This window comes from Balaenoptera musculus, chromosome 15 (genome assembly GCF_009873245.2).
Source record: "Balaenoptera musculus isolate JJ_BM4_2016_0621 chromosome 15, mBalMus1.pri.v3, whole genome shotgun sequence".
NCBI classification, from domain to species: Eukaryota; Metazoa; Chordata; class Mammalia; order Artiodactyla; family Balaenopteridae; genus Balaenoptera; species Balaenoptera musculus.
This window is the reverse complement of record NC_045799.1, coordinates 12,761,608-12,771,257: the sequence shown is the minus strand read 5'-3', so window position 1 is coordinate 12,771,257 and position 9,650 is coordinate 12,761,608. Positions and strand designations below refer to the sequence as shown.

General features: G+C 46.5%; 1 long non-coding RNA gene across 1 annotated transcript; it reads right to left on the bottom strand.

Annotated features, from left to right (window-relative positions):
- Nucleotides 1-7,702: 7,702 nt before the first annotated feature.
- LOC118880670 lies at nt 7,703-9,391 on the bottom strand. The gene is made up of 3 exons (XR_005016361.1): nt 9,279-9,391; nt 7,998-8,155; nt 7,703-7,901 (listed from the first exon to the last, which is right to left on the bottom strand). It is a non-coding gene; the product is annotated as an uncharacterized LOC118880670 (long non-coding RNA).
- Between the last annotated feature and the right edge of the window lie 259 nt (nt 9,392-9,650).

Below are 9,650 nucleotides of genomic sequence, written 5' to 3'. Positions count from 1 at the left end.
CTCAATATATTATGGACCTTTTCTGGATCAACAGATCAAGATCCCACTCAACATCCTGAACCAGCTGTCCAACAGCTCATAGTGTGCATCTGCTGCATTTTCAATAGGTTGTTTTCGGAGTCTGGGGTCAACTGTAATCAACCATGACGAGCACTGTGATGAATATCTCGGAATACACGTCCTTGTACTGGGGAGCGTTTGTTTCTATGGGATACATTCCTAAAACTAGGATCCGCTGGATGGAAGCATATGCATGTGCTGAAGTCAGAGGTGATGGAGTGATGAATTCTGCCAGGGGCAGGACAAGACAGGATTCATGGTGGAGGAGGCATCTGAGGCAGTTTTTGAAGGATAAGGAAGGTGGGCGGGCTGGGGAGGGTGGTCCCTAAGGCAGGTGACAGAACTCCACTGTGCAGTAAGAGAAAGAAACCCACAAAGTCTTCCAAACCAATTCCATGGAGGAAACAGCAGATTTTTTGGAAATCAGAAGAGCCAGATTCTGGCTCATTGTCTGCAGTTCACTCTCTGAGTGACCTTGGGTGAGTCCTTTCCCTCTCTGGGCTCCAGTTCCCTTATCAAATTAAGTAGTTGGACTAGATGACCCTTTAAACGTCTTCCTTGTGATGTTTCTATGATTAAATGAGAACCATGTATATGGTAGTTTTCTGGAGTCTAAAGTACTAGTGGTCATAATGGGTTCCTCCTCCGATGATGATCTATGCCCATTTGGTTAAATCTGATACAGCCCTCTCTTATGCCCCCAACACCCTCCCTCCCTCCCTCCCATCATTTCTTCCTTTTTTCCTTCCTTCTACAAACATTTGTGGGATGCCTCCTATATGTGAAGCAACGTCCCAGAAGCTGGTGTGAAAAAATAGACATGATCCTGCCATCATGGGCATCCCGAGACCATCCACCTGAGAGCTTTGTCTTGGCCTGTGGCCAGGGGTGCAGACAGTTGGTGGTTCTGAGGACCGTCAGCCAGTGGCGCATGGGAATCAGGGGGTAAGTGATGAGGACTCGGCTCCAGCTGCCCCAGGAGGAATGCCCCGGCTCCTTCCCCTTCCCTAGTGTGCTTCCTGGGACCACCCCTCACGTGGACAACTTGCACTAAAACCCCTGTCTAGGGGTCTGCTTCTGGGAAAGCCAACTGAAGCCACGTAGAAATCAAATGGGAACCTGGGATAACAAGATAGAGAGTGAGCTGGGTGAGTGAGGAGCTCTGTCAGAGAGGGCTGTCCCCAAGGCGAGTGGAAGCTGCAGGGTGAAGGTCTGGGGGAGGGGCGTTCCAAGCTGAGGGTCTGCAAGTGCAAAGGCCCTGAGGCAGGAACAAGATCAGCATATTGGCCAATACTCCTGCAAAATGAATCTAAACAGGATACATCATGATGATGATAATAATAATAGCAGCCAATGCACACAAGGCACTGACTGTAGGCCTGGCACAGTTCTAAGCACTTTCGCTGTATCATTCTAACAGCCTCACGGGGGATGTGCCCTTATTGCCCCATTTTCTGGAGGAGGAAACAAAGGCACAGGGAGGTGAAGCCCCCCCCAATCCAAGGTCATCCAGCTGGTTACTGGTGCGGCCAGGATGTTCCTCCCCTCTGCTCATGATGGGAAAGGTCTGAGGGGAGGGGGTTCACTTTGCGCTCCCCCAGGGCCCTGCTCAGAGGCTTGGCAACCAGTGAACAGCAGTACTAACAGCGACATTTGTCCAGCACTGACCCTGTGCCAGGCCTCTTCTATGCACTTCACACGGACTAATTCATCTGATCCTCACATCAACCCCATAAGGTAGGGGTGATGGTCACCATGTGACGGAGGAGGAAACTGAGGCACAGAGAGGCTGTGGGCTGGGAAGGACTGAGCCCAGATTCCAGTCCAGGCCGATCTAACTCCAGAGACCCTGGTTATAACTGCTGTACATACACACACGAGTGTGTGCGCGTACGTGTTCGTGTACACACACACTTGCGTGTATGTGAGGCATGCACACACACGTGTGCACACAGAAGACAAGGGAATTAAATCGCAAGGGCTGAAGGGTTCTGCTGCTGATCACACAGCAACTAAGAACCAGGATTTAATCCCAGTCGGGTTACTGTGGAGCCTCCCCATCTGCAGCAGAATAAAGCAGATAATCAAGTGTTGAAATGATGGGCATCAGGGTTCTGTGCTACCCTAGTCCCTACTCGTATGTGATTATAAACCGAAGAGCTGAAATCCAGGCAGGCACCATCAGCGCGAAGCAAGCTCACAGATCCTACTGGTGTAGGATCCTCTGAACAGGCTGGAGGTCAACGCTCTTCTCAAAGTGTTATTTGCTTTCTCAGTGTCCTCATCTGTGAAATGGGGCCAACGAGCATCCTCCCCGCCAAGGGCTGTTGTGAGGATTAAATGAGATGACACCCGTGAGTGGCTAGAGCCAGGCCTGGCACACAGTAGGTGCTCAGTACCTGCTGGCTGATATAATTATTGCCCCAAGGATAAGCGGGCCCCTCCCCGACTCCACTGCCGGCCTTCCTGAAGGAGAGTCACACTGGTGTCATTGTTTCACAGCGTCCTGGCTCCAAAAGCCCAGTGAACGGTCACAACCAGAGACTCGCCAGCCTTTGTCTCCCTGCGCTGGGCTGACATGACCCAATGTCACGGGATTTTATTCTTTTCTTTCCTTTGCCTGTTCCTTTCCTGTCCAGATCAACAGTAAGATAACAGCTGCACCTGGATCTTGTGTTTTCACAATTTTAATAACGCACAGGAAATTGGGTGGCTTAGGGATGCGGCATCAGGGGGCGAGCTGTCACCGTGTGGACAGACCAGGTGGAAGACGGAGGGTCAAGGGCAAGAAGGAGGAGGACCTGAGGGGATGGGAACAGAATAACCTGATAGGCTCCAAGGGCCCAAATTAAATTAAATGCAGGCAGTGCTTTCTTCTTGTGAGAAGTTTCCAGTCAGAGGAGGAGTGGGCACCCCCCAGCGGTGAGTTGAAAACGAAGGATTTGGTCCCTTGTTTTCCCTTTGGGGACAGAGCGTCTCCCCACCAGGGCTGCGAGCCTGACCCCGGCCCTGCCGCCTCCCCGTCTTACTCTGCGTGCCCTGCTGCCACCCACGCGGGCCCTGCTGTTCCCCGAGACACAGCCAGGTGATGTCCCCTCCCCAGACTTTGTCCTTGCTGCTCCCTCCACCCCATCTGCACACGCCGGCCTCCACCTCCACTCTCGGCCTTGGCTCTAACAGCGGCTCAGAGGGACACAGTGCCTTAGGGGCCCCAATGCTGCCCCCGTCCTCTGCTGGTCCACCGCCCTGCTGGATTTCCTCGTAGTCCTGTCACCATTTTAAATATTCTGGGCTTCCCTGGTGGCGCAGTGGTTGAGAATCTGCCTGCCAATGCAGGAGACACGGGTTCGAGCCCTGGTCTGGGAAGATCCCACATGCCGCGGAGCAACTAGGCCCGTGAGCCACAACTACTGAGCCTGCGCGTCTGGAGCCTGTGCTCCGCAACAAGAGAGGCCGCGATAGTGAGAGGCCCGCGCACCGCGATGAAGAGTGGCCCCCGCTTGCCGCAACTGGAGAAAGCCCTCGCACAGAAACGAAGACCCAACACAGCCATAAATAAATAAATAAACAAACAAACAAACAAACAAACAAATAAATAAATATTCTGAGTGTATCTTCAGTGTGAGCTCCAGGAGAACAAGGATCTCATCTTTCTTATTTACCTCCCTCTCCCAAACACCTAGAATGTGCCAGGGACATAATATACATAAGTGCTCAATACATAAAACCCTGTTAGGGGAATGAGTGGATGAATGCATGAGTGAATGAATGAATGAATGACTTGGTCACTAGCTCCTCAGTAAGCATTTGTGGCTGAATCATTTTGCCCTAGAATTGTTGAGCGTTTCTCCTCTCAGCCTGTGTGAACCCCCATCTCGCTGGTCATTTGATCCAGCTGGCACCAACAGAGCCCCCATAGCAAACTGGACGCTGAAGTCACGTGTCCAGGTGATGGGAAGATTTATGGAAACACACCCACCTCTCTTTGCCTGGATGTCTTAGCTTTGGGCAGATTCAATCTTAGGTGACGAAATCAAGCTGTCCCTTCTTTCCCTCCATGCAACTATAGCCCTCTTTATACCAGGACTGAAAGCTCATCTCCTCCACAAATCCAAGAAAATGGAAAATTTTCCCAGTATTGTCTCTGGTGCCTAGAAAGGCCCTGGTGGTGTTTTCTACTTTTCTTTACCAAACGAGTCATTGGGCACCAAATCCCAAGTACATGTGCTCAGTGATCACCTAGTGATGCCTTGAATGAACAAAGATCGTTTATTCTGGTTTCTCTTTTCATGCCTTTGCTCCACGGAGAGCCCCCCTGAAGGCAAGGGCTGTGTTTGGGTATCTTTGTGCCTCCCTTTCCTGAGGCAGGAGCTCAGCAGACATCTCAGATGTGATGTGATGTGATTTGTAAGGGACATGAAGAGCTGACAGTCATCGTCTAGAACGTGTGGTCACTCTGGGGGTATCCTAAACAGAGCTATCACTTTTCCTTCAGCAACAGATCTTTGGTCTTGCATTTTTTTCCATCATGAATATTTCAAGCCAGTCAAAAAATATAAAGAAGAATATAATGAATGACTATGATCTCATCAGCCAGCTCTGTGAAATCTTATCATACTGTATTTGCTTCAGATGTTTTTCTTCTAAAATAAAACATATGGCTTGATTAAAGCCCCTTGTGCCCCCTCACCCCAGCTCCTTCTCTCTCTGCCCACAAGGCACCACTTGGTGCTTAACATTCCCCTGCAGAGCTTCATGACTTACCATATCTGTGTGTCTGCAAATATTATACAGCACGGTTTGTATGCTTCAAATGGTGCGTGAATGCCATGTGGCTTTCTGCAGCTTGCTTTTTTGTTTAAACCTAACTACCATAAAGCATTCCACTGGATCTATGTGTAATAAGCAAATAAAAATAGACATGCTGCGTAGGGACAGGACATAAGAAGTAGGATGGAGGGAAATCAAGTGGCGTTCAAGGATCGAGGGGGATATGAGGGGTGTGATTTTACATAGTGGTTGGGGAAAACTCAATTTGAAAAGGAGACATTTAAGCAGAGATCTGAATGAAGTGAGGGTGTAAATCTGGCTGAGGGCGACCAACTAACACATCACAGTTTCCCAGGGACATTTTCAGCACTGAAAGTCTCAAACAAACCAGGACTCCCTGATGGAAGAGCATCCAGGAGGAGGGAATGGCAAGTAGAAAAAATCAGAGGTGAGCAAGTTTGGCTTGTTGAAGGAAGAACAGGGCCCAGGGTGGCTGAGTGGGATGAGCATTTCTGGAAGGCGAAGCTGATGAAGTCCAAGAGGTGTCCCAGGGGAGCACAGAGAGGTCCACATACACCACGTACATCACACAGGGGGACTAATGGGTGAGTTATACACCACTGTGAATTCAAACTTCACTTCTGACATTTTTAAATTTTAAAAATTATTAAAATAAATTTTAAAAATAATTTTTTAAAATTATCATCCAGGAAAATTGATATTTTTTTCTTTTCTATGTGTATATTTCTAATAATTTTAACACATGTAGAGATTCATACAACCACCACCTCCATCAGGATCCAAAACAATTGCATCATCTCTCATAATTCCCTCATGCTGTACCTTTAAGAAATCCCTGACAAGTATTGATCTGTTTCCCATCACTACCATATTGTCTTTCTGGGAATGTCAAAGAAATGGGATCATCACGAAGTATGTAAATTTGGGGGACTGGCTCTGTCCCCAGCACAGTGCCTATAAGACTCATCTAAACTGTAGTATGTAGCAATATTTCCTCCCTTTTTACAGCTGCATAGTACTCCATGGTGGGTTTGTTTATCTGTTTACACACTGGAGAACATTTGGGCTGTTTCCAGCTTTTGGATTTTGTATCTGTGTGTTATTTTTGAGAATTTCATAGCAATCGTACTCTGGATATTACAATGCCTGCAGGAAAGTGCTATAGACAGAAGCTCTGCTCTACATTAGAAAAATGTCCTGCATTGATTAAGATCTTAGGATTTTAGGGAGAATATCTCCTTCCCTCCTCTACTTCCTGGTGGCAAGCCCCTAATTTGTCAGGATGTTCACTTTAAATAGTAGAGAATAAAATATTTTCAAGCCCTATTTCTAGCTCTACTACATACCTTAGGTAATAATTTCTGCCCCTTCCTTTTAAAAGGACCAGGGCTATTCAAAAAATAATACATTTCGTTATGTAACTTTAAAATAAGAACAAAATCCAAAGATCAAAGAAGGGTCCCTTCTGTTCCAAGTAGCCCAATCAGAATATCTAGAAAATAAGAAACTTGCCCTGTCCCCTGCTGTCCGGATGGAAGGAATTGGGGTTACAAAGGAACCCATGGAATCTCACCACTAAGTCTTTCCTGTTTATGAGCTTACTCTGTCAAGCCCTGGTGGGTTTGGTTTTGTTTGAGGTTTAACAGGATTTCAGACTTTGGGGGTGGTCTCTTTGGATTTTCTCCTTCTTTTTCCTTTTGATGCTTAAAAATACCCCACAAGACCAAAGAAACAACTGTGGCAGAGAAGATTGGAATTACACAGGATGTAATTCCTTTTCACATAAATGTTAAAGTGTGTCGCCCCTGGGGGGTGTGTGATTTTCTTGGCACCAGAGGCAAAACAAAAGCGAGGCGTGTTTCAATAAAGATGCAGACTTGGCTACATCTAAGTAGAGTAAGTGTAAGCAGCTATCCATCTGTCTCCCTGCACTAGAATGGAAGCTGCATGAGGGCAGGACTATGCCTGGTTTGCTCATTGTGAATCCCTGGTGCCTTGCATGGCACAGAAGCTCAATGGACAGAATTGAGACTCTTGCTCCTGGATCATGTCACCATACAGACATAGCCATAAATGTAACGGCGACATAGAAAAATTTCCATGTGCCACCTAACTCACTTCTCCAAGCACCAGTGGCAAGCAGGTCACAATTTTGGAAGCATCGTCCCTGCCCCAGATCCCTCCTGCTGTTCGCCTTGGTGGACCTGCCCATGCTAGCAGAGCCTTATTTCCATCTCGGGCCTCGCCCCCCCCAACCTGGCTGTTTCTGGGCGCAGGACCCCTCACTGCCTGAGGCTAAGCCCACTTGGGACCATATCCAGTTCCTGGGGCTCCTGTCTCTTCCGGCCTGACCGGGGTCTCCTGTTTCCTCAGTTCAGGGCTCTCATCCTGACAGCCTCCCTCTGAGCTGGAGATGCTGACATAATTAGCATTCTGCATTCCACCTGGATTTGCATAATCATGCACATTTAGTGACCTCATCTGTACTGTAATTAGTGACTTTGCTCTGACATTCCAAACTTCAACTCTGCTATCAATGCATGTCTCCTCTCCCTCCTACATTTGCTGCAGTGGGATTTTTAAGGTGGTTTTGGCAGACCCCTGGCTTTCTCAGACATGACTCTGGCTACAAAAATGCAAAAGGATCAGTGCCCCTTTATGTAAGCATTTCTCCTTCTAAAGTCAGGGCAGGTGGGTGGCGTGGACTTCGGTGCCATCATATTTAATACTCGGCGGTAGGGCAGAGGAGGCCTGTCATATTTTCCATACAAGCATCTGCTCCCTGAAAACACACAAGCCCCTCATTGTCCCCTGCAGAGAGGGAAAAGTGTCCTGGTCCCAGTGAATCAGATAGAACGCCTTGGCCAAGATTTCCATGATAGCTGAGTCAGAGGAGTTTGCAAGCGGTGGTCCTATTGACTTTGGGAAAGATGAGTGGGCAAATTCTCTAGAGCAGGCTCTTTCACTCTTTTTTGACTGTGTTGTGGATTCAGTGTTTGTGTCCTCCCAAAATTCCTAGGTCGAAGCCCTAAATTCCAGTGTGGTTGGATCTGGAGATGGGGTCATTAAGGAAAGTAATTATGGTAAAATGAGGTCATAAGGGTGGAGCCCTGATCTGACAAGATGGTGGCCTCATAAAAAGATACACCAGAAAGCTTGTTCTTTTTCTCTCCACCTGCATGTGTGGAGGAAAGGCCATGGGAACACACACAGCAAGAAGGCGGCCATCTGCAACCCAAAAGGAGATCACTCACCAGACACCAACCCTGCTGGCACCTTGATTTTGCACTTCCAGGCTCCAGACCTGTGAGAAAATAAATGTCTATTGTTTAAGCCCCCCAGCCTGTGGTATTTTGTTTTGGCAGCCGAGCTGACCAAGGCAGCGACCCACAGTTAGAGATGCATATTTTCTCAGACACGGTGCAAGCACACGTGTGCACTCACACACACGCTCACACTGCATGGAAAAACAGCACCTTCCCCCCCACATACAGGCACGAGGTGTTTTCTCTTCCATTGCATTCCATCTTATTCAATTCTGCTATATTCTGTTCTGTTTCCTACTTTTAAAATGCTGATTGTGACCAACTGAATTGATTTCACGACCCATTAATGGGTGGCAAGCTCAGCCTGAGAACTTTGCTCTACGAGGGCCCGGTTCTCTCTTCGGTTTTTGAAAGACAAGCCCCTCCAGATGCTTCCCCAGAAGAGACCCCAGGAGGCAAGATGCCTGGCATCAGAGCACCGTGGAATAAGAAAGTTTTTCAATGAAAAGCTCCTATGTCCCCAGAGACGCAATCAGCAAATTCCACAATGCAAGAAATGACCCGTTTTTCTTCAAAAAATAAATATCAAGAAAAAAGGGAAGGATGTTATACACTGGTGCCATCCAATACGGCAGCCACTAGCCACCTGTAGCCCACTGAGCCCCTGAAATGCAGCTAGTCTGAATTGAGATGTGTTCTAAGTGTAAAATACACACCTAATTTTAAAGACTGAGTATGAAAAAAATATTGCAAATATCTCTTAATAATGTTTAGATAGATTATATGTTAAAATAACATTTTGGATACATTGGATTAAGTAAATATATCAGAATTAATTTCACCTATTTCTTTTTTTTTAATTTACTGTCCAGGAAATTCAAAATTACACTTGTGGCTTGTATTGTTATTGAATGGTGCTTTTGTAAACTAAAACAGACTCAAGAGACACATCAATCAAAGGAAATATATAGAACTTTTTTGGATCCTGATTCAAAGAAACTAACTGAAAAAAAAAATGAGACAATTGGGGAAATTTGAAAACTGACTCGGTATTTGGTGATATTAAAGATATTAAAAATTAGAATTTTAGGGGTGATGATTCTGTTACAAAAGAGAGTTTTTTTAGAAATATGTACAAATGAAGTAATATTGGGGATTTACTTCAAAATAAATGAGAGGAAGGAAAAAACAAGGAGAGGAGGTCACAGATGAAACGAGTTTGGCCATAGGTGTTGAGAAGTTCATTACGTCATTCTCCTTACTTTCACATCTGTTTTGAATTTTCCAAAATCTGAAATAAAGTTTTGAAAGGCTGTAAAAATCTACTGCATAAAAAATTGTAAACAAAATCAAACCCCAGACAGACGGCACATGTATCCCATGTGGTAAACAGTGCTTATAAGGGTAAACTCCAGAGAGGGACTGCCGGCGTTCAGATCCGAACTTTCCCCCCACCGGTAAGCCGTGTGATCTCGGGCAAGTGACGTAGCTTCTCTGTGCTTCATTTTCCTCCTTTTTGAAAAAAAATTTATT